Source organism: Bactrocera latifrons, unplaced genomic scaffold (assembly GCF_001853355.1).
Source record: "Bactrocera latifrons isolate USDA-ARS-PBARC rearing strain unplaced genomic scaffold, ASM185335v1 scaffold_21, whole genome shotgun sequence".
Lineage (NCBI taxonomy): Eukaryota > Metazoa > Arthropoda > Insecta > Diptera > Tephritidae > Bactrocera > Bactrocera latifrons.
In genome coordinates this window covers 121,980-145,293 of record NW_017535630.1, presented here as the reverse complement: position 1 = coordinate 145,293, position 23,314 = coordinate 121,980, and positions in this window count along the sequence as shown.

Below are 23,314 nucleotides of genomic sequence, written 5' to 3'. Positions count from 1 at the left end.
AGCCTTGGGGGTTTCCATAATGGGATATTGCACCTCCTTGTAAAAAATACCATAAACGTCTTATCGGTTTTTTCCTCTAAGTTAACCGATATTACCCATAGCTGTTGGACCATTTGAACGTATAGCTGTGTTGTCTGCATAAGCTATTAGCTTGCGTCTTCAAATTTTCTTAGAAGTTCACTGTCTGCAAGTAAACGCAGGAGAGACGACAGTACAACCCCCTAAAAAGCTACTCTCGCGCTAACCTGAACAATATATTATCGTTTCATTCTACTTTAATCTTCCTGCTGTTTAGTAGAGCTTTACCCCATGTTTTGATGTCGGGCCCAATGCCCAATCCCGACTTCTTTAAGGCTATTAACGATTGCGACATTATTCAATCCTCCGCTTGTGTCATGAAAGACGCCCAGTGCATGTTCCTTATGTTCTAGAGCTCTTTCTATATTTAAGGTTAACGAACGAAATGCAGTCTCAGTGGATCAACCCTTATTGCAGGCGTGCTGTGATTTTGATAACTTTCTCGATGGAATTTTCTTGCTCTTAGCTGTATCCCTCACGCGGGTGCCAACTGGACAGAGGGTGTCGCTGCTTACAATGCCATGATCTCAATCTGGCTCCTGTCATATGCATTGCAGGCAGGCGACTCCCTATGTTGGACTGCGCTATATGCATTCTCAAAAATAGGTGAAGGAGTAATACAAGGTCCAGTGCTGATAAGATACCTGGAGGTAGGTCGAAAACACTATACACTTAACATAGATGTCACTAATAGTACTACCAATTTGCAGAAAAAAAAATCACCGATTCGAACATACGAAGTATAAATTAAAACTTCAGTTTTGATCACAGACCAACATTTTTTAAGTAAAATAAACAATAGGGTCTGAGGTCCACAAATTCGTTACCTGAGGTATCGCTCTTAACCATTTTTAGATGACTGAAAAATTGTATTACCAACTCTGCAATCTCCAAATCAAAAACTCAAAGTGGAGGACAACAAAAAAATTAAGCAAACTGGGATATCGGACCAACCGTCGGTGAGAGCTGAGGCTTCTACCACCGGCGGGCGCAGCGATCATAAGAGCGAGTGCCACAATCCATGAAGACTCGAAACAAGAAAGCGCTGTAGGCATAAACGCGAAAAAGGAAGAACAACTTCTTCGATCTCCTGTGCGTTCAACCGAGAGTTCCAATTCTAGTGACAAGAGAGAGCGCCAGAAGAAACCAAGCATGGAGAAGTTGAAGGCAAAAGCGAGGTACAATCCGCCGGTTGAAATAGCATAATAATAACATAATCTAAAGATAAGTTCCAAAAGCTTGAAAGATAGTAAACTGAGAAGATAAGCCATCGGTGAATATACAAAATATTGATCGTAAAGGAATCGTTTGAAAACATAAAAAATATTTAATATTATCTGAAAACAAGGAATAGCTTAGCTGCATTTACTCAAAGCACGAGTTTACCAAGCTTAAACTATAAACACGCGTCTGAAACGTTCAACACAAGCAAATATACGCCTGCTCCAATTCTTTACAATTCTTCGAATTTCATCGATACGTGAATTTACATATATACGAACTAATTAAAGCTACATAATCCCCACCGACGGATGTTTCACCCTTTAACGTAGCTTGTACACAGCTAGTAATGAATGTGGCATGTTAACTCGATAATGTGGCACGCAGTCCGGCGCAATTCGGTTGATCCGCGTTGGATTTGTTGATTGCCTGTTAATTTCTGTTATCGATTCGATTGCTTCGATCCGTTTTTTCTTCGACTTCATGCTCCTTACGATTAACCGCATTATACCATTGACCTGCCGCTCAGCGCCAGCGCGTTGCCTAAGTGCCGATGCATAAATGCAAGCTTATGTGCTTTCGTACGTCCGCTTGTTTGGCCTTAGCGAACACCTTGATCGACAAATTATCTCCTCTTTAACCGGGGTGCAAACAATTTTCGGGCCATAATCGTGTTGTAAACGTGCCGTTCGCTGTTCGCCGTTTGCCATTTGCCATTTGGCTGTGCTGTTTGTTATTCGCCCCATCATTAAGGCAATGATCCGCGATCGACTTTCGATCCGCTCGATTGCAGCTTAGCGACGGCGACGGCGACGGCGTCGACCACGAGCTTTGGCTTAAACAAACAAATTGTGGCAGTCAGGCGGTCCGCACCGGAATCGCAAGCAATACAAATATTATATTATGTTGTAGTTTTTGGTTGTTTATGTGTGTGCGCGGATGCGTGAGTGTTCGTGTGTGCGAAAAAGTTGCGAACGGCTGTCTGTCGGTTCGCATAAGCGCTTGTGAGCTCCATGACGCCTGCATTGAATTGCAGTGGTTGGCCACATTCATCAATGCATCAGAGGCCCGCGTATGCAACGCTTTTCGCACCGACTGTCGATCGCATTGTTGTGTGGTATTTTCGTGCCGCAGCTCAATCAATAAAATACACAACAGAAATTCGCTCTCACATTCACATCAAATTAAATGTAATTACTTTTGACGAAACGAACAACACGAAAATGGCTCGAACGATGGCTGGGAAGTATATATACTTAAATACATTTGTATATGTATGTATTAGTTATAAGAGCCATAAAGTAAATAATTTATATGTCGAAGTAAGGAATGACTAAGTTGGGGCGAACTTTATTTACTGCCGAAATTCGTAAAAAGCAAAGGTCTAAAAAGTTTAGACAGCGGGGTGAATATAAGATGATATGAAGTCCATATGCGGGAGGTACATGAAATGTGAACCAATTTAATCATCTTTGGTACCAGGCTACATTTTTATAAGAAAAAGATTCTTACATGAAGATATCTTACAGATAGGCCGAAATTATTAATATGAAATAAGCAGTAGGGCTTGAGGTCCTCATATTCGGTATCTGGGGTTTCGAAATTTTAGTACGATCTTAACAATGTTTCGACGAGTTGTGTCACAACGAGAAGTCTGCAAAATTATATTTCCATTTCTTCAGTCTGCTTAATTTAATTTTTGGGAGAGGCGTGAGTCTAATGTATTTTAAAATTCTGTTATATGGAAGTTGATTTGGGGTTAAGACCGATTTCCCATTTCAAAGTAGTAAAATAGGGATATTAAGCGATTATTATGTATCAAATTGATGAAGATTGATCGTCGAGTTACCGAGTTATATGATTTCCTTCATTGCATGCTAACATGCAACTTGTCGTTCTAGTCTTATCATTAATGGTTGTGATGATTTTCGCAAGCAAATATCTAAACCTTTCAGGTGTTTGCATGGAGTTAGCGTGGTTATGAACCGAGTTTAACATTTTCATACAGTATCTTTTTCTTTACCGGAGAAGACACTGCTATTAATGTCGAATGCGGTTAATGTCGAATTAACAACAGTACATCAGTCGTTTCTTTCGTTCGCTATGCAAGATACCAAGTGCAGCCAGGTCCTTCCCCACCTGATCTATCCAATGTAGTGGAGATATTTTTCTTCCCCTCCTTCCACCAGCAGGTAATTAATCGAATACTTTCAGGGCTGGAGTGTTCTCATCCGGACAACATGTAGTCAGCGTGGTCGCAGTCCCCTGGTTCACTGTTGCCAATACGCAGGGGGTCATAAATCTTGCACAACGTCTTTCTCTAGAAAACTTGTAACGCCAACTCATCAGATGTTGTCTTTGTCCATGCCTCCGCATCGCATATATAGTAGGATGTGTATAATGAGGGACTTTCAGGCTTTGTTCTCTCGAAAGAAGACTTCCCTTCTCAATTACATACTCAGTCCAAAGTAGCAAATGCTGGTAAGAGTCATTCTGCTTTATATTTCGCTTCTGGCATCCTTGTTGGTGTCAGTACTGATTCTAAGACATACGAAATTATCTACGACTTCAAAGTTATGACTGTCAATGGTGACGTTGGGGCCAAGTCTCGAATTTGTTTTTGGAGGATAGGAGCTATTTCGTCATGTATTCGTTCACTACCATACGCTTTGCTCCCGTATCCCGATTATAAAAGCCAAACAAACGGTGCAGTTGTTGAGGCCATGATATCAATATCATCGGCGCACACCAGAAGCTGTTCCCTGTTATAGAAGATTGTTCTTTCACTATTCAGCTCTGCAGGTCGCAAGATAAAGAGTCGCCTTTTCTGAAATCTAGTTTGGTATGGAACGGTTCAGAGAGGTCTTTCTCGATTCTGAAGGAGCTTTTGGTATAGCTCAAGGTCAATTTACATAGCCGTATTAGTTTTGCCTGGGATACCAAATTCAGACATAGCAACATAGGCAGCTTTTTTCGTGCTGTCAAAAGCAGCTTTGAAATAGACGAGAATGTTGTGTGTATCGACCTTCTTTTCACGTGTCTTTTCCAACATTTGACGCATGGGGAAATCTGATCGATAGCTTTTCCAGATCTAAAGCTTCGCTGATAAGATTCAATCAGTTTGTTGACGGTTGTGTTATGAGACACACTACGTTCGATGAACCTTAAAAGCGATATTAAGGAGGCTTATCCATTGATAATTGGCGCAGATTGTGGGGTTCCTCTATTTGTGCATTAGGCAGAGCACACTTAGGTTCCAATCGAGGGACATGTTTTTATCCAACTATATTCGAAGTAGATGCATGAACCTTGTCAGTTCTATGCAGCTGTATTTGAAAAGCTGGTTCTGTAAGCCATGGGCTCCTTTGTTGTTCCTCAGGTTAGTAATTGCTATAAGAACCTCTCCATAGTCGGGCAATTGAATATATTTTCCTTCGTTCACCTTGAATTATGAAACGCGAAAAGAACGTGATTTCACTCAGTTTGGTTTTGGTTGAGCTTCAGTAGTTTTTGATATATAGGCATTGTCTCAACTCATTAGAGGATGAGGCCACTCCCATTTTTTTTTTTTTTTAATTTTAAACCACATGGCTATAAATATTTTTTTTTTACTAAATAGTTTTTTACTCAATATGTGATGTTTTTGAGTTTAACCAATCGACGGACACGCAGTCGGGTTAAGCTCGCCTCTCCTTTCTGATCAATTTCATACTCCATAATTATCTCGATAAGTTTTTCGTGTTTCAAATAATCGTTATGTGAACAAAACTTCAATACTCCCTACAACATGTTGCGTGAGTATAAATATTATATAAATAATATATTTACTATACTGATAGTATACGAGTATATATATGAATATGTATATTGACTGCCCAGCAAACGTCTTTCGCCGCATAACTGTGGATTCGGTTGAATTGCCGCGCTGAGCAATTTCGCAATTTTATTACACTCATATGTATGTACAAACATGCCACACTCGTAAAGGATATTCGCTTGATTATTTACTTTATGACTTCAACTCGTATGCTCACATGCTCGTGTCTGGTGTTTCCGAAGTTAATTTTTTATGACCCCAGCGTTGTTTTTATACCATTTTTGTGGTCATTATGACACGTAGTCAATGGTTTGTTTGCTTTTACGTTCTTCCTTCCTTTCAATTAGTGATTTTATTAGGCAACCGCAGAAAATGTGCAAAAAACATGTGGATTAATGAAGTTGATGTCGATCGCCATAAATGTTCGTTTCGCAAGTGCTGCGCATGCGTACGTGTCGATTCTACACATGTGTGTTTGTGTGTCTATGTGCATTTTAATTATATGTTTTATATTAACACATGAGTTATTTAACTGGGTCAGAATGCCACATTAAGATTATCTTTATTTTAAACCGTTAAAAATATTTATACTCCGTATTAATTAAGTAAGTCGATTTGGTGATGAAATGTTACGAAACATACATACTTATATTAGTTTATTTTTGTTTATGGAAACGAGTCTAGTTTGATAACCGTCGTGAAAAGTTTGCGTGCGCAAATGGACCCAATTGGTCCATTGGCGAGTTTATGACTAGTTTACTTGTATATTAGAAAATATCTCATCGAATCTATACCAATATAATCCAAAATTCAGTCCATCATAACACAAATCGGTCGATTAATCTTGACCTGTAAATATCGGTACTGGATGGTATATCATATGTATGTGATCCCTTGATACCTTGTGCGCTTTGGTTTTTCTTATTAAGCAAAATTTTAATGGTTTAATTTTACGAACAAGTTTTTATAATGTTTTGAGCCGTTTTCAACTTGTTAAGATTTAGTCTTCCTTCCGAAAATCGTTTCACTGCTCATTGGATGGCGTACATCAAACAACCTACCGGATTATGAATTTCAACCTTCAACTTTTCTTTCTCGTGATTGGTAAATATTTATGCTTAATAGAAACTCCCTTTCGAGGGACATTAGAAAAACCTTCGGAAAAGGTTTATTATAGGTTGTATACCTTACAAAACATACACCGAACACAAGGTGCTGCGAATTTAAGGTTGACTTAAAGTCGCTGAGTTCAGAAGAGGAGTATCGATTAGACCTTAAAGCAGTTCGTTTCCCAGTAATTCATCGATTGCTCAGGATTATCAGTTCATCGCGTTGAACTCTCGTGGCACACAAATATATCCTTTCCTTCTTCAAATATTCACGCTCAATATGTCCAACTAATTTTTTTGACATCTTCAGCGTTTCGACTATCCAGATTATTGTAACGATCTTTTTTGGACGTCCACACGGTTCATCGCTCTTGGTGCTTGTGTGATCAATTTGCTATGCGTATTTTGGATATGACGCAAGATATTTTCATGATAAACTAGATCGCCGGAATCGGTCTTACCAACTCTTTATTTAATAGATCTTTCTTTACTGGCATAGAAACCGCTTACGCGTGTCAGTCGTTTCTTCTTTTCGCAAGGTGCCACCAATTGAAGATCCCCCGCGAAGCCAAGTCCTTCTCCACCACATCCTTCCAACGGAGTGAAGGTCTTCCTCTTCCTATGCTTCACACGGCCGGTACAGCGTCGAATACTTTCAGAACTAGAGTATTTCGGATGGCATTACCTAGCCGCTGTCTTTCAGTTGGCTGAACTACAAGTATGTCACTCTCGTCTTATATCTCATACAGCTCATCGTTCCATCGAATACGATATTCGCCGTAGTCAACGCGAAAAGACCATAAATCTTGTTCGACGATTGTGTTTAGACGAAATTTTAGTTCTTGGTGATAGTGTTCATGTCCATATTTCGTTTTCGAAAATCGTGTTCATCAATAACTGTGTCTTTATCCATCGACATGTTTACTTGTTGAACATTTTCTACAAATGATATTCTCAAGCCGTGTAGGAACTAATTGACGGACAAATGTATGAGCATGTTCACGAACATCCTCCTGTGGATGGTCTGCTTTAAAGCCAGGTCTAGACTATAAGATGATTGCATAGGAACTTTACAATCACGTTTGCGGATCGTCTGGTCTAACAATTCGATGTGTGTACACCAGGTGGTGCCCTTATGGAGTAGAATTCCTCGTCTGTTGGTGAAAGCTAATCGCTTTTGGGCACTTGTTTCCTTCAGTTTGTACCATTATTGGTAGTATATTTCCGAATTAAGAGTTCGGTCATAGAAGAGTGATTATAGCAGATCGAATATGTAGTAAAATCTTCCTGAACGTTAACCGTTTGCGCCGGCTCACCACAATTCGACCACGATCGTTTTCGCTTGACGATGTCGAAAAAGACCCATGTTATAGTATCGATAACTGGCCGCTTTTAAAATGGATCGATTTGATTGTGATCCAGTAGCGATTCGCGTCAACTCGTGTGGCATCCATACATCGAGCTTTGTTTTGTATCCAACTTAAGTTAAATGGCTGCGAACGAGTTTTTTATTGCGTTGTGCAGAGCCTGCGCGTTCAATACTGCGTCATACTCGACGATTTTCTTTATTTTATCGATATTTTCGGGAATCGACCTTCCAGAGCGCGCTGCATCTTTGACAACGAAATTACCGAAACAGAATCGGCGACATGAAAATTGCGAGTGATTTGCTATTACAGTGTCCGAACCATAAAAATTATAACATTTTGAGTAGCCTGGCTTGCATTTTTACCTTCGATTGGAGACTGATTCTAGAAAAACATGAAAATATCGGGTTTTCATTTTTCTGGCGTCTATCTTTGACGCGTGCTGAAACCATTCTGAAGCAAGCAAGCACAAAACTGTTTGAGAAATTATTGTGGCATAAAATCTTATGTTTCTGATCCTATATAACATAATCCGATCTCATTTATATAACGTGAGATACTGACTATCGAAGACAAAACAAATAATTTTTTTTTTTTGACCAGACATTGCTTTAAAGCATCCAAAGGCACCCGTTGCACCCTAACTCGGACTTCATCGCTTCTTCACTTGTTAACTATTAAAATTATTATTTAATTATGTATGATTGTTATTGCCAACAAGACGCTTTAATTAGAGCGAAGATGCAACGTGAGCAAATAATGCGAGAGTGCAACAACCAACAACATTAAATTAGCTATAAACGCTTATGATTTTATCTAAATGTTGATCGCTTAACGAGCGCGCATTTGTTGTAAGACGCAACTATTCGCTTAATTAATGTATTTAGATAGTGGCAGAGGTGGCAGAGCATTTTGGCGGCAGGTGAATATTACATTATGTGGCGGTGCATAATTATCGATGCGAGCTTGTCACATAAACCTCATTATTTATTTCATTATAACAATTGCTTTTTTCGACGCTAATGGCTTACTACAGTTGTTATTAAGCAAGAGGCGACAACAACAACAACAACAAATACATATATTATATAGACACACATGTTGTTGTCTTCATTGTATGTAAGTGCTATGGGAATTCATCATCATTACAACGCATGGACCGCAATTGGACAGCAGTCGTCGAAAGAGGATCAGCTGATGCCGAGGCCGGGTGACGTTGGTGAAGTCTGATGAGGCAGCCGCGGCGATTGATGGCGCACAATGCGAGTGTAATTATGTCAAAATAACACTTCGCTTAAAAATAGTGATTATTGTAATTATTATTTATGCGACAGCAGCGGGTTTACACTCCACCAACAACAACAACAACAGCCAAGTACTGGTGCAAAACACTTAAGCGAGCATAAAAAACTTGTGTAATAACGGAATAACAATAAAGCTGCATTTAAAAGTGGAATGGACAAATTTGCGACGAAATTCAGTTGAGCGCACTTTTTCAGAAGCGACCGGGTCCTAATTGGCTCGCCAGCAGCCGGGAAGCAACGGCCGCTGCAATGCGCAAGTGAAGCTGCACTCAATACAAATTATATGCTTCGATGTAATGAGCTAAAGAAAAGCAATAAAAAAAATACAAAAACAAGGAAGAGTTGCAAACATTACAACAAACAACAACAACAACAACCAGAAATACAACAAACAACAATAAATACAAAAAATCAACAAAATTACAAAAATTGTAAAAAAAATGCAAAAACAATAAGAAATTGAAAATTGAGATGAATTGCAAAAACAACAAAAATTGCTACAGCAACAAAACCACAAAACGAAAAATGCAATACAAATACAGCACATATACAAAACCAACAAAAAATACGAAAAATACGAAAAACAAAATTAATTACAACAGCAGTAAGAACAACAACAAGCTGACAGAACAACAACAAACTGTGAAACATTGACAACAACAACAAAAAATTACAAAAAACAGTGAAAAAAATTACAACTACAATAGCAACAACAACAAACTGTCCAAACAAGAACAAGACTGCAAACAACAACAACAAAATTTAAAAAAGAACAACAACAAAAAATGCAAACATCTACAGAAAATGCATTAAAAAACATATAAAGGCAATAAAATTGCAGCAACAGCATAAAATGCAACAACAATAAAAAAAATTGCTGCATAAGTGGGCACTTTTTGCGCCACCAAAACAAGAAGCCCGAATTTTGTGGTGCATACAAGTGTCCTAAGGACAACAGCAACCAGCAGCAGCAACGGTGTGTAAAGCGGGTGTTGGCAATTTAAAGAGCCTCGTCTTGGCAGCAGCAGCAGCCGCCGGGCGCGCGTCGTCGTCCACTTATTTATTCACTCGCATGTGACATGTGATTTTGTACTTGAATTAATGAGCATCGGGCGATTTGCCTGCCCACACGCTGGCAGGCTGCACCGCGTTCTCGCCGCCTGTCCCGCTGGCTGCTGCTGGCTCATGCGCTGCTGGCTGGTTGTGCCTTGGGTTGGCAGCGGTGGCAATCTTGTCATTGCGACTCAATTACACTTTGCAATTATGAAGGCAAAAATGCACTCAAAATGAAAACAAGTATTGAAAGTACAATAAAAAAAAACAGCAAACAAAAACAAAAGTAGAGTACCAAAAGTGCTACAACAACATGCCCTTGCAACCCCTACAAATAGGCATGTGTCTTGTAAGTGCAGCTTTTAGAGTGTAAACTGAAAGATGTTGCAGGCAAATTGCAGCAGCAGCAACAACAATAATAATAATAACAATAAGAACAACAACAATAAGCAACAACAATACACTGAAGTTGCAGTTGCATCGCTGTTCGTCGCCAATGAATGCGGCAATTTTCGTGTTTTTTTATTTATTTTTGTTGGTTTTTGCTGTTTTTGTTGTTGTTGCACCAGGTTTCATACGTCGTCAAACGATCTGTTAATAAACACCTTCCCTCTGCGTGCGCATGAATGCATTTTTCATATTATTTTAATGATGGCGCATTGTGCGGCTGCACGTTAAACAACAATAAGTGCTGCAACAACACAAACAACAATGCATGTTAAATAAAAATAATACTACATTATCAAGAAATGCAAAGAGTTGAGAAACAAAAAGTGAGTAGCGAGTCGAGTAAGCAACAAACATTAAGTGGACATCATACCACATGTGCCCGTTACACGAAGGGCGCGCGGCGCAGAAACGAAGCTGCAACTTCCATTGCCTATTCAGAAACATTCCAAGCATCCCAGTGAGAAAGCGAGAAAGCGAGTATGATTCAATAATCTCTTTCTATAGACTGCTGTGTTGACATATATACTTTTACAAAGTTCCACATACCTCGAGCTTAAAGGGTTATATCCTCATGTGAATTTCACAAAATTCGATTTTTTGCTTATACCATACTCCGCGTGATGAAATTATCCAAACCTTCGAACAATTTTTTCTGGAAATCCAGGTAGCAATATTTTAATATTTCTTCAATCTCCCCTGTGAACAAACAAGAGCCGTAGAGCGTAGTGACGCTTTGTTCACAGATTCCAAGATTCCAATCCGGTTCCTTTCCATACCTCTCCCAGCCCAGAGACTGCCGGCTATTAGAGAATCAGATGTGCCCCAGGGTTTCCTCTGACTACCTTCAAGCAAGCGGCAGAGATATTCGCAGCTACTTTCTTCATTCTTCTCGGAAGATACCGCCATCCTACATGCTGCGGTCGAACACGCCATGTTATATTGAGCAAGATTACGTTACATTAGGTTGGTGCTACATGCCTTTTGCACAGTCTTTTGTCATGTTTGTCAACGCACTGCGCCGCGATTTTGGATGTCAAGCGACGGTCAGCCTTCTGCTTTCTGGCTGGTGTTGCCTTCATTAGGGTCGCTCCAGAACCTCTCATAAGTCCAGCGAAAGTTTTCTTGCTTCTGCCAACAATTCTGCCAGGTATGATTGTCGCATCCATGTTTACTGGCCAGCTTCCTCCAACCTTTTGTGTTTAGAAAGACCTAGCACTGAACTTTCTCCGACTGCTTTTAGGACGTATTCTAAGGACCAGGATTTAACAGGACGAAGCCAGCTGCGATGGTTAGCCCGTCAAATACTATAGATAATCCAATACAAAAACTAAGTTCGAGTTTAGTTGTTAAAAGGCTGTAAAGACCGCATTTCATTTAGCGTTACCCAGAATGAACAAACTCGGACGCGAGCTGCACTACACCCCGCTAATACTGATAGTTTCGGTTAGTAAGACAGCCAGTTGGCTTGGGTTTATTCCCTTAAGGCGTTGAAATTATTCGATTGCGAAACTTCAAGATCCGACAAGTTCTTTTCTTTTTGAAAACCGGTTTTTACATCGGACTCTATTGGACTTCTACTCTAACCAACAAGTGCGCTAACCTTCTAGTGGAGAATTACGCCGAAGTTAAGGAAATCCGTAGCAACTACACGGAATCTGACTGTATTAACTTATGCACGAAGACAATAACTACACACTCAGACGGGTTTTGTCCGCTCGAGGGCAGCCAGAAACATAATTACCCTTTGCCGTGCCCGCGATAGTCGGGTCTGCGTACCCGCAACGGACCTGGCATTTTTATCCAGCCAAGGAACATAAACCAGTACCATTCATACAAATTACTTCAGGAATGTTTTCTACTGCTGCAACACAACTAGAACTTAATTACCCTTAGCTGCCCTAGACCATTCCATTCCTTGTAGGGTTGTTTGAAGCAATGAACACTAGAGGAACATCTTAGGTCCTGGAACACTAGCAAGACGGGACATAACATCAAGGTATTTTGAGGTAGTGTTGACGGTGGAAGAACCAAAAAGGTTCAACTTTTCAGCAGGCGGTAACTAAGTAGTAAGAAAGGGTTATCACAGGATAATTACCTCTAAGATCTTACCTTCAGTAGTTTGGTAAAATGGAATCGGTGGAATGCAGAGCGTGCGAATATTCAGCCTACAGCCGGCTCAGACGGTGTATCTTCTGAACTTTTGCAGAGTGGAAGTAGAAAAGATCGAGAACTTTTCTTAGTACAAGCTGTTAACCCTAAGCCACATACCATTTTTATGGAAAAAGCTTCAACCATTCAGCTATTTTGAAAGCCTTGGTCCCTTGTTGAGTGTTGAGAATTTTTCATTGAAAATTAAGAAGATATTTTTAAGTTCAGGCTCTTCCTAGAACTTAAACGTAAATACCTCTCACACAGTTTTTCAGATGAAGTGCATATTTTGAAAGGGATAAGAATACCTTAGAGGTAAGCAAACATTAATGAAAGATTATTTACAGTTTATTATACAAACATGTATATATGACGATCCTTAATAAATATCTATATACACTTATATGTATATATATATACATAAAATACGGCTGAATTGTGTTTGCCAGTCAACACAGCACCTCCTGCCTGGGGTAATTTGACTAAGTCAAAAGCTGCATCAAGTCATTAAATACCGTAGATGCTTGCCGAGATGCATGTTTATTATTCCCAGAGGGCCTGCAACGCCTCCAGCATGCACACAAACAATGTGCGTTGCAGTCTTAAGAGCACTAAGGACAATGCCAATGCAGCAGCACTTGTATTAATTGCAACCCTGCGCAATGCTAACTGCAACAGCACAGCACTCGTATCAACTCAAACACTCAACGCAATATGCATATGAGTTGTAGCAATGAAAAGGGGTTGTGCATTACTTAGTCATGTGACTTCTATATGCATTTTTATCACCGGCGCAACTGGAATGTGTCTCGTCGTATCTGCCATTGATTACGCACAGCCGCTGCCGACGTCAGGCCCCCGACGAATGCACGACATCTTCAACATCGCTGGTGAAATAATAATGCAACTCCACTTGAAGGCTGGCAATCTTATCGTGGCAAACAAAAAAAAAAATAACAACAACAAAAACAGCTTGATATGCATTGTTGAAGTTGTCGCCAAGCATTTGTGAGTGTGCGTTTATATGTGTGTGCCTAGTAGAATATACAAGTACCGGGTCATAAACATATCGTTGTCAAATGAGGTAGGCTGGCCGGCCAACCGACCGAACGGTGAGCCAACAGGCTGCGCCTATCTCTTATTGGTGGCGGCAGCTTGTCTTTAAGGACCACACTTATGTTTGTATGTGTGTGTGTGTGTGTGTGTGTGTGTGTGACATGTGTAGGTCCACAAGCAGTACATGCAAATTATTTATGAATGATTCCGGCTTGCATCCACTTTAATATGCAAATTACATATTTCAGCTACGCCAAAAGATGATGCGAAGACAGAGACTGAGTGCCAGGGCTCGTTGAAGTTTTTTGATTATTTTTTGCCGAATTTTTTTTTCCCCCATTTTTTTCGATTTTTGTTATTTTGAATATTTTTGTATATTCGAGAATGCGTAGACAACGAACCACATCCAGGGCGCCTATCAACTTTAACTGATAACACGTTTATAAAGTAAATGAATTGGAGCTTGAAAATCGGCGATTACTAGACGGAGATCTTACTGGCATCGTTGGCATGTTGAAAGGATCAGCGAAAACCATTTTGAAGGATCATTAGTGGCTAAAAGTAAAAGCACGATTGGTCCGAAAATCACAATTTTGTCTGTGAAACAATGCTTTCCTTGGATCTATGCTTACGTCCCGGAAACAGTCCATCAATCGGCCGAATATTGTAGCAATGGTGAGCCGAAGCCGGAAAAAATACGTCAAATCAGGTAAAAAATCAAGATTATGTTGAGAGTTTTTTTCGATTATCGAGTTGCGGCGCACTTCGAATTCATTCTGACCGGCCAAACTGTCAACAAGCAATACTATTTGTGTGTTATGCGACGTTTTCACGAAGTTATTCATAAAATAGGCCGAAAACTCTTCGTTTCTGCACCACAATAATGCGCTGTCGGATGTACAATTCTTCGTGAGATTTTCGAAAAAATTTTTACCAAATCGTGTCGCAACCACCGTATTCGTCAGATTTAGCTCCGTGTGACTTGTGGCTATTCAGCGAACTCAAACGGCCACTACGAAGAAACCATTTTGAGTTATTTGAAAGAATGTTAATTGAAGAATGTAATTTCGGATACGGCTGCGATGATTTGTCGGACCCGATTGAGTCTTCGTTGGAGTCACTTGAGGACTTCTACATAAAACTTGGCGTTGACGTGTTGCCAATTTTATTTTGGAATGGACGACATTTATTTCCAAGAACAAATTAAGAATTTTCAAATTATAAACAAGTTTCTACTATTTTTTACTCATAGCAGTATACTTGTATATTCCCCGCTACTCGTTAATTCACGGCGAATGCAATCGTTTTCCACTTTTACGAGTGTTCAGATATTTTTTCATGCATAACAGTCTACATACATCTCTCCGAATTGCATTGCTTAGTTGAAAGTTAAAAATTTTAATGTAGCAAATTTAATCTTAAAAATAATTAATTAAACATTTTTCGTGCATTTGAGTAATTTCTTAATTTTATCACTGTTTATGTGCCAATTAAATATCCATTAACCGGTTATGTGGCAACGCTAATTGCAACACAAGTACCTCGTCTCGGCGTCGTGGCTTGTGTATTGTTTATGCAAATACTTGCAAGCTCGTAAATGACCAAAATGGTCAGCACTGTCTGCGTAACGGTCAATTACAAGTTTACGATGGCGATTTTAATTGATTTTTTCACCGCGAACTGCCGCTGACTCGTGTCATTTAAATTATAAATACTGCACGTACACGTGTATATAATTAAAAGTAAATGCAGTGAAGAGTCGTAGACAGCTGCAGCTGATGGCACCGAGCGACAGGTGTGAATTAATTAATAATTAACAGGGACTCTGCTGTGCGGAACCCGGCTCAAAGGCAATGAGCTGGCGAAAAAATATACAAGCGAGGCATAAAATCTAGTAAAGTATTACTAATGGCGCAGGGAATTGCTGAAAAAAAATATATAAAAATAATAATATAAGCAAATAAATCTTTGAATTTAATTATTTTGCGCTAATTACTTTTTAATTGGTGGCGGACAGTACAGATTGCGGTCATTAAACGCTCGGAAATCCCATTTGATGGATATTTTGAAAATAAATATTTAATTAAAATGTTTGATCTTTGTGTGCTTTAGACAACAAATTACTAATTACTAATTGAATAAGATGAAGAGAAAAGTATATTAAAAGTAATTGATGTAAGCACTTTTATATAGCACGAATTAAACCAAGAAATTTCATAAGCTAAAGGAAATAATGGGTGTATTCGATTGGTCATTTCTCTGCTAGAGTTTGCTCTCTTATCACAAAAAGCACATTTGAAAGCAATAACAAAGTTACCAAGTTGAACTGAAGCTAGGGAGCATGTGGGTAGCTCATTAAGGTGGTATAACTTCTACTGCCAAGTTCTGTTTTGAGTATTTTTAATCAATTTTACTATTGTGAATAGTTCAAAAGACGGAAGAACATATAAATTTCTACTTTTCTTTAAATAAGACCTAAAATTAAACATAATAAGTTATAGAAAACTTAAATAAAGCGATTTCCTTCAGCACCATCTGCGATCTGTTCGATTGACACCTTCTCCGCGGTTTATCCTCCAAGCTTTCCAATATAAAAAAGCCAGCAGCTTGCAGCTAAATTCACTGTGCATCGCGCATTCTGAGATTTTTAGACGTGCTTTTTGCTGTGGCAACTTATCTAGAAGAAACAACAATAAGTAACTGGAAAAATAAGGAAACATCGGGAAAAGCGCAATACTCATCGCAACCGTTTGCAAATTTCAATTTAAAATTGGGATTTTTTGCCCATGTGAACTTCTATCACTGACTCATTCACTCAGCGTGATTCTTGAGAAGGAATTAATCGCTCTGGCAAAAGCATCAAATATGATAGTTACGCTGCTTGTAACGTTCCGAAAGCGAAGACAAAAGGCTGAGGAACATTTTCGATTCGATTTACTCAGACACGAAAAAATAGCGTCAGAACTGAAAGTTAACGTAGAAAAACCTGCGGATAAACAAACAAAACGCGAAAGTTTTTGCGTAAAAACTTGCGAAGAATACTACAGGGTCTCAGTGTACATTCCTCTGTTGGATATAATCGGTGAAGATTTGAAGTTGTGCTTTTTTGGTGAAGTATTGGATGGATTTCAACTGAGTTTGCTGCTTCCAGCATAAGTATGGAATTTGAAAACAAAAGGAATGGAGAGCCTTATTGACTGTTTGATTGATAGAATCAAAAACCTTACAGAAATGACAACGTCGTGCAGCGTTTGAAGCTGAGGTGACTGAGGATGAATATGCTTGAAGATTTATTGATCGACCTGGCATTGCAGCACACACTGAAGTCACTGCCGAAGAAGTTCTCGAAAGATTGTCAAAACCTGGCCCACCTCGTTTTGTTTTGTGAAATTTTTCTATTCAATACACGAACTGACTTCTTTTACTTTTACTATTTTTTATTTTATTTATTTTTTTTTTTTGACTTTATAGTGTTTTTTTTTCAATTTAGTAGGAATATCATCGGCATACGCGAGCGGCTGTACATTCTTAATGAAGATTTCACCTGATCGATTAAGTTCTGCAGCTCGAATTATTTTCTCCAAGACTAGATTGAAGAATTCGCACGAAAAGGAGGCGCCTTGTATGAAACCTCGTTTGGTATCGAAGAGCTCAAAGAAGTGCTTACCGATCTTGACCGAGTCTTTGGTTGGCTCACCGTTAGTTGATCAGATATATATAATATTAAAACTGATTATTTTGGCTATTATAAAGAGCACTTTCACTTTCTTTATAAAGCCATTACTCTAAAAAATAAAAACGAAAATTAATTGGCGGGGATGATAAGTGGGGTCCACACATTGGCCAGTTCCAAGCTTTAACCATAGTGAGTATTTTCATATCTCAAAATCTGATTGGCAATTACTTTTCTGATATTAACTTCTTAAAACAATGTGAAAAATTGTAACATGTGCATATGTTAGACAATAAGCTATACTTCTTAATAAACTTCAAACAGCGCTCGTTAACCCCAACGTAATTCGATTGCCTTGTGAGCCCTAGAATTTCTTTGAATTCAATAAATTTTTTTCCTTTTGCCTTCAAACCTTTCTTAATACGCTGTTAATAAAATATCACTATTCAATTCTCATATAATATAATATTAGCTGATCACTTAAGTCGTACAAGATATCAAGGTTTATAGCGACAGAAAAAGAATCAAAGACAATACAGGTGATATTATTTTCCAATTCAAGACCTATTTGCAGCTCTGTAATTTTAAGCGTGTCTTAACTCAATACTAAACTCTTATTGTTTATAAATTAGCTACTCTTTGCATTTCTTAAAAATTCTGTTATGTAATATATATATGTATTTTCGAAAAGCAGATTGCATTCAAACCGAACCTCTTTCGTACAGCAAATGATTAAAACAACATCATTTTCACATTTTTTACACATTCATACAAACATACAAATGTGAATAAAAATTAAAACTCCCTACCTTGTCCGTTTTTTAACTATGCAAGCTTGTGCACTATCACAACATCCGCTTGTCAAACGAAACAATGCCAACTCAACTTTCCATAAAATATAAACACACATCGACGGCCTCACAATCCTGTTTGCCTCAAGCGTCGAAGCGCAGGATAAAAGTGAAATCGCATCCTGGCTAATTTTTCCGGTATTCCAGAGACAAACTGGCAGATGCACGGCACATTAATCTCCGTAAATAGACAACGATTTTAGTTTTTCTAGCGAAAAAAATTAATTCCACAAAAAACCAAAAAAAAATCGCTGTGAAATGATATGCCGGCACCGCCGATTCGTTTGGATTTTGAATTACGACTATTTCCGTATGCAAATGTGTTTTTTTTTTACATTTTTTTATAAATTGAACTAGCTTAAAAAATGGATTTTTTGTAGGATTTTTTTGTGCTTGCTTATTTTGTCTCTCCAGGCGCAGTGTATTCAATGTAAACGAGCGTTTTTCGTGCTGGCGGAACTACAAGGGTTGAAAGTGATATGTGATACCCAAACAGAAAGAAAAAATTAATTTAAATAGTTGCATAATGGCTATAATATTATCAGTGCGTTGAAGGCAGAAAAGTGAAGTTTTCATAAAAAAGCAAAATTAAATAAATTCGTATTCGTCATCACAAAGCAACAGTACATTTGTTCAATTCAAAATCTAAAAGTTGTAAGTTGGATAGATAACTGGATGGAATGCTTGCTTTATGATTTAAAATATCAATAACAGTACATATAATTCTTGATACGAATTTCATTTCGTATTTTTTTAGTTTTTGATGGTGTGTACTTCAGTGGTCACATGAAATTCGAATTAAACAGACAAAACTTAAGTCCACGCTTAACGATTAATTAACTGTGGGGCAGCATATTGAAGAAGACCCGATTAAGTAAATTTGCCTTCGTGGTATTTGCCTTCGCGGGCAACAATTGGAACTCAGCCCATCCACTTTATGGAATATTTTAATGATCTGGATTTTGCAACACGTGAAAGTATTGAAGCCAAATGACCATCAAGTGCATCGCACGTTCGGTGAATGAGCCCAAAACGAGATGGCCACCCCTTCCCAATTACTTAGAATTTTGTTCAGCGATGAAGTCCACTTTTGATTGCTTGGATACGATAGGAAAAGGTGATCCATTTCGAGGTTCTCTACTTTTTATTTTTAAGAAAAAACACAAACTCTTCAAACTTATTAAGGAATGTTTATTATCTTTTGAAAAAACATTCTTTGGTCTTTATTTTTTGAAAATTATCTCTTTCAAATGTTTGCCACGGCTACTACTCAGATGGTCCATCAATTTTCGATGACTCGTTCGATCATTTCGACTGGTGACTGGCAAATGAAAGGCATGATATTTTGCTTCAATGTCTAAATCGAAGCAGGATTGTCAGCATAGATGGACCTTATACTTTGCATAGCCTCAAAGGAAAAAGTCTAACGATCTTGCTGGCCAATCGACCGACCCAAAACGTAAAATTATCTGCTCATCGAAGTGTTCTCTTAATAAATCCATTCACTGAAGCGTGGTGGGAGAAGTGACGCCGTCTTGTTGAAACCAAATGTCGCCGAGCTCATGAGCTTCAATTTCAGGCATCAAGTAGTCGGTTTTCATGGTACGATAACAATCGCCATTAGCGGGTATGTTCTCACCTACATTAATTTTGAAGAAAAATGGATCGATGATTCCACCGGGTCACAAATCACATCAAACCGTTGTTTTTTTCGGAACGAAATGGCTGCTCTTGAATCTCTTCAGATTCCTCCTCGTTCCAAATGCCTTAATTATGCATGGTTAATATAGTGCGAAATGGGCCTCATCTCTGAACAAAATTTGGGTCAAGAATTTCGGATCTTCTTGGAAGCTTTCAAAAGCCCAAAGAGCGAAGCGATGTCACGTGAAAAGGTCAAACGGCTTCAGTTCGTCCACAAGCTGTATTTTAAGATCCCGACGTAAAATTTGTTTGATATATGTACAGAAAGAACCATTGTTCCATTTCAAAAATGAAGACGGCCATAGTTTTACAGTGACTGGGGAACACTATAGAGCTATGACTAAGTGGGTCAGTTTGGTTCCAGCAAGGCTTTGATTCTAACAAGATGGCGCTATATGTCATACAACGAAAGGAACAATCATTTTATTGAAGGCAAGAAGGAGAGTATTAGTTCTCGTCGGCCCTGTGACGAAACCTCAAAGATAGTGCGATTTAACATCGCCGAACTATACTCTGTGTGGTGGTTAGATAAGCCCGATATGATTGATGCTTTGGAAGAGAATATTCGGCGTATTATTTCGGACATACGACCCCAATAAATACAAAAAAGTGGTCAAAGCGGTCTCTCGGTTAGAATTATATGTGTATATTTGGAGAAACATTCTTGACGATAGTAAAAAACTTTATGACCATTGCCTGAAACATAGACCGGGTGATCCCAAATGGAGTAGAGGAAACTGCACTCAATTGTATCCTTAGGACAATATTCTATCTTAATTTTTAGAACAACTTTCCGACAACAGTATTCGGCGAAAAGTTTACAGACTTACATGTGAGAGCCAATAACAAATTAGTTCGACATATTAAGTCACAGTTAGTCACAGCTACCGAAATGCATTGGCGCTTACATGAGAAACTAAGGAAGAGATGAACGTTTTCGTTTATTATAAGAGAAGTATTTGGTAGCGCTGTTGGGTAGTTAACCGGTGACTTAACCGATTATTTAACCGACAGGTGCCTTGTAGGGTAGTAACATAGAGCAAGAGTCTCCAGTTCGGAAAGTATTAAAGTGTTACCAACTGGTTTATAATTGTCAAATGTACCACATATTCTCAGATCTTATTATGTTCTGCAATGGTGGTGATTGCCAGAATCCCATAGTGTGTTCGATATTATTAAATTTAACTTAAGATTAAACAAAGTAATCTTAACATGTTCAAAACCATAAAAGCATTTATTCCACCATATTTTCAAATAATATCGACCACAAATTTTATTATCTCCAGTAACAGTAAAAGCCATCAGAAATTAAAATCGGCTTACGAATTGGTAATTTACTTATTTCTAGTCGAAGAAACTTCATCTTCCTTCCATTCTTCGCAAAGCACATTTTCATTTCTACAATAATCTACAACAACACAGATTTATTTGTAAAATTCATCGAACTAATAAGCCACGAACGATGTCCTGCCAGGTAACAACCATACATCCTCCTACATATCGACTTGTCTTGTGCGTAATCCCCGTCTGTTGGCCATAAATATTCATGGTACAAATTACAGTTTAATTGTTTTTATCGCGACTGTTCATTTCTTGTAGCCGAAGCGAAGAGCGGCAAGCACCAAGCACCAAGCCGATTGCCAACGCCTTCTAATTACCATTTTTACGAGGATTATTTCGGTAAAACGCAACATGTGAAGAGGAGATGGGAGAGCAGCAGGCGGAAAGTAAGCTGTTTTATGTTCGTCGGTAAATGCGTTCTAACGGTTCATTCGCTTGTCCGCAACATGGCATTTACATAAGAAATTCGCCTCTTAAATTAATCCTCAATAAGTCAATGCCTCGTCTGTTCGACGACGACGACGACGACAACGACGACGACTTTCTGCCAACACGCCTGCGAGCATTGGCTTCGCCTCGAAGAGATGAAATTAAAGTATTAAAAAGCAATTAGCATTTAAATATCAGTCGCAACGAGATGCTAAGTTGCTGGCGTTTCTTAGGGAAAATGTGAACGAATAAGTTCGAAACAGATGTCTTGCATTTGTAAGCGTATTAGAAAGCTAAAACTCTTGGAAGGATGGGTGGGCTAATAAGAAGAGATGTGTTGCTTGGACGTGTAAAAGTGGGAGGTGTGGTGAAAGTGTTGAGTGTGTTGAGTGTGCGATCAAGGAAGGGCAAGCAGGTTTGTTGCTGCTGCTGCTGCCTCTGCTTCAGCTATTGGTGCTGGCGCTGCTACCGAAGAGAAGGAAGAAGCCAAAAAGAAGGAGTCGGAGTCCGAGGTCGAAGTCGAAGTTAAAGTCGAAGTCGACGATATCGCCTGACGGGCAATCATCCAATAGTGAATCCCAAGAACCAAACAGCCACCAAGCTCTTAAACGATCCCAGTCTGCAGCGCGAGTACTTGGCTGAACAAGCTTACCAATCTCACGATTTATCCTGGGCCAGAAGAAGCTTACGACTGCACATTTGCTAAGAGCTGACCAGTGCCTGTCGAATTCGTCTGAGGCCCAACCAGCCGATAGTGAATTCCAAGAAGCTAACAGAAGTCAGCAAGCTCATACCCGTTTCCAGTCTGTCTAGTCTCGAGTAGCTGACTCTGCAAGCTAATCAATCTTGCAGCTTCCTATAATTCCGGTATAGTCAGGCACCTAAGTTAGTGTAGTCATAAAGTAACTTGATGCCAGTAATAAGACGTCGAGATATTCCCGCACTAGTCGCGAGCGTATGGTCAGCGAGCTCGGGTGCTAATAATATCATTTTATAGACCTTGAGAAATATAGAAAAATACTGACAAAAAAATTTAATAAAATATATCCTAAAGTCTAACCTTTACCCAGATATTGCAACTAAATTTTATAAGCACTTCGTACAACATTGAAAGTCCGCAGACATAACGGTAATGCTAACAGTGAAAATACACAGTAAAGCAATTTAATTTCACACCGTCAAACTAATCGAATTTGAAGACTGGTTACGACGCGACCGACAGTGACTCGACACACACATCTACAGTTATAGATTATGACTTAACCAAACATGCAACACACTAAAAAATGAAACGCAAAATATTGTAAATATCGATTCCGCCAAGCCATGAAAAGGAGCCACCTCCCCCGCCGCCTCGCTTAGCGCTCCACTGCCAAAATGCTGGCGCTGCTGCTGGGTATTTCCATATTTCGCAAAACAATTTTTATTTCGCTGTGAACGCTTAATCGAACCAACGAGCACCGAAAAAACTTAATATACCCCACACCACATGCTGACTTGCGCCCCACCAACGCCACCGCCCTGAGCTGTTTTATTGTTGTTTCTGGTTTTTGGCTTACTTTATTGCATGCGCGTACATCAATATAAACATGAAGGCAACACACACACACACACATGTTTGTCACCGCGTCGCGCACTTCCTGCCACCCTACCACCACTCCAACGTGGATGTGCTCACCTCTTAACACACACACACACACAGCAGCAGCACAGTGT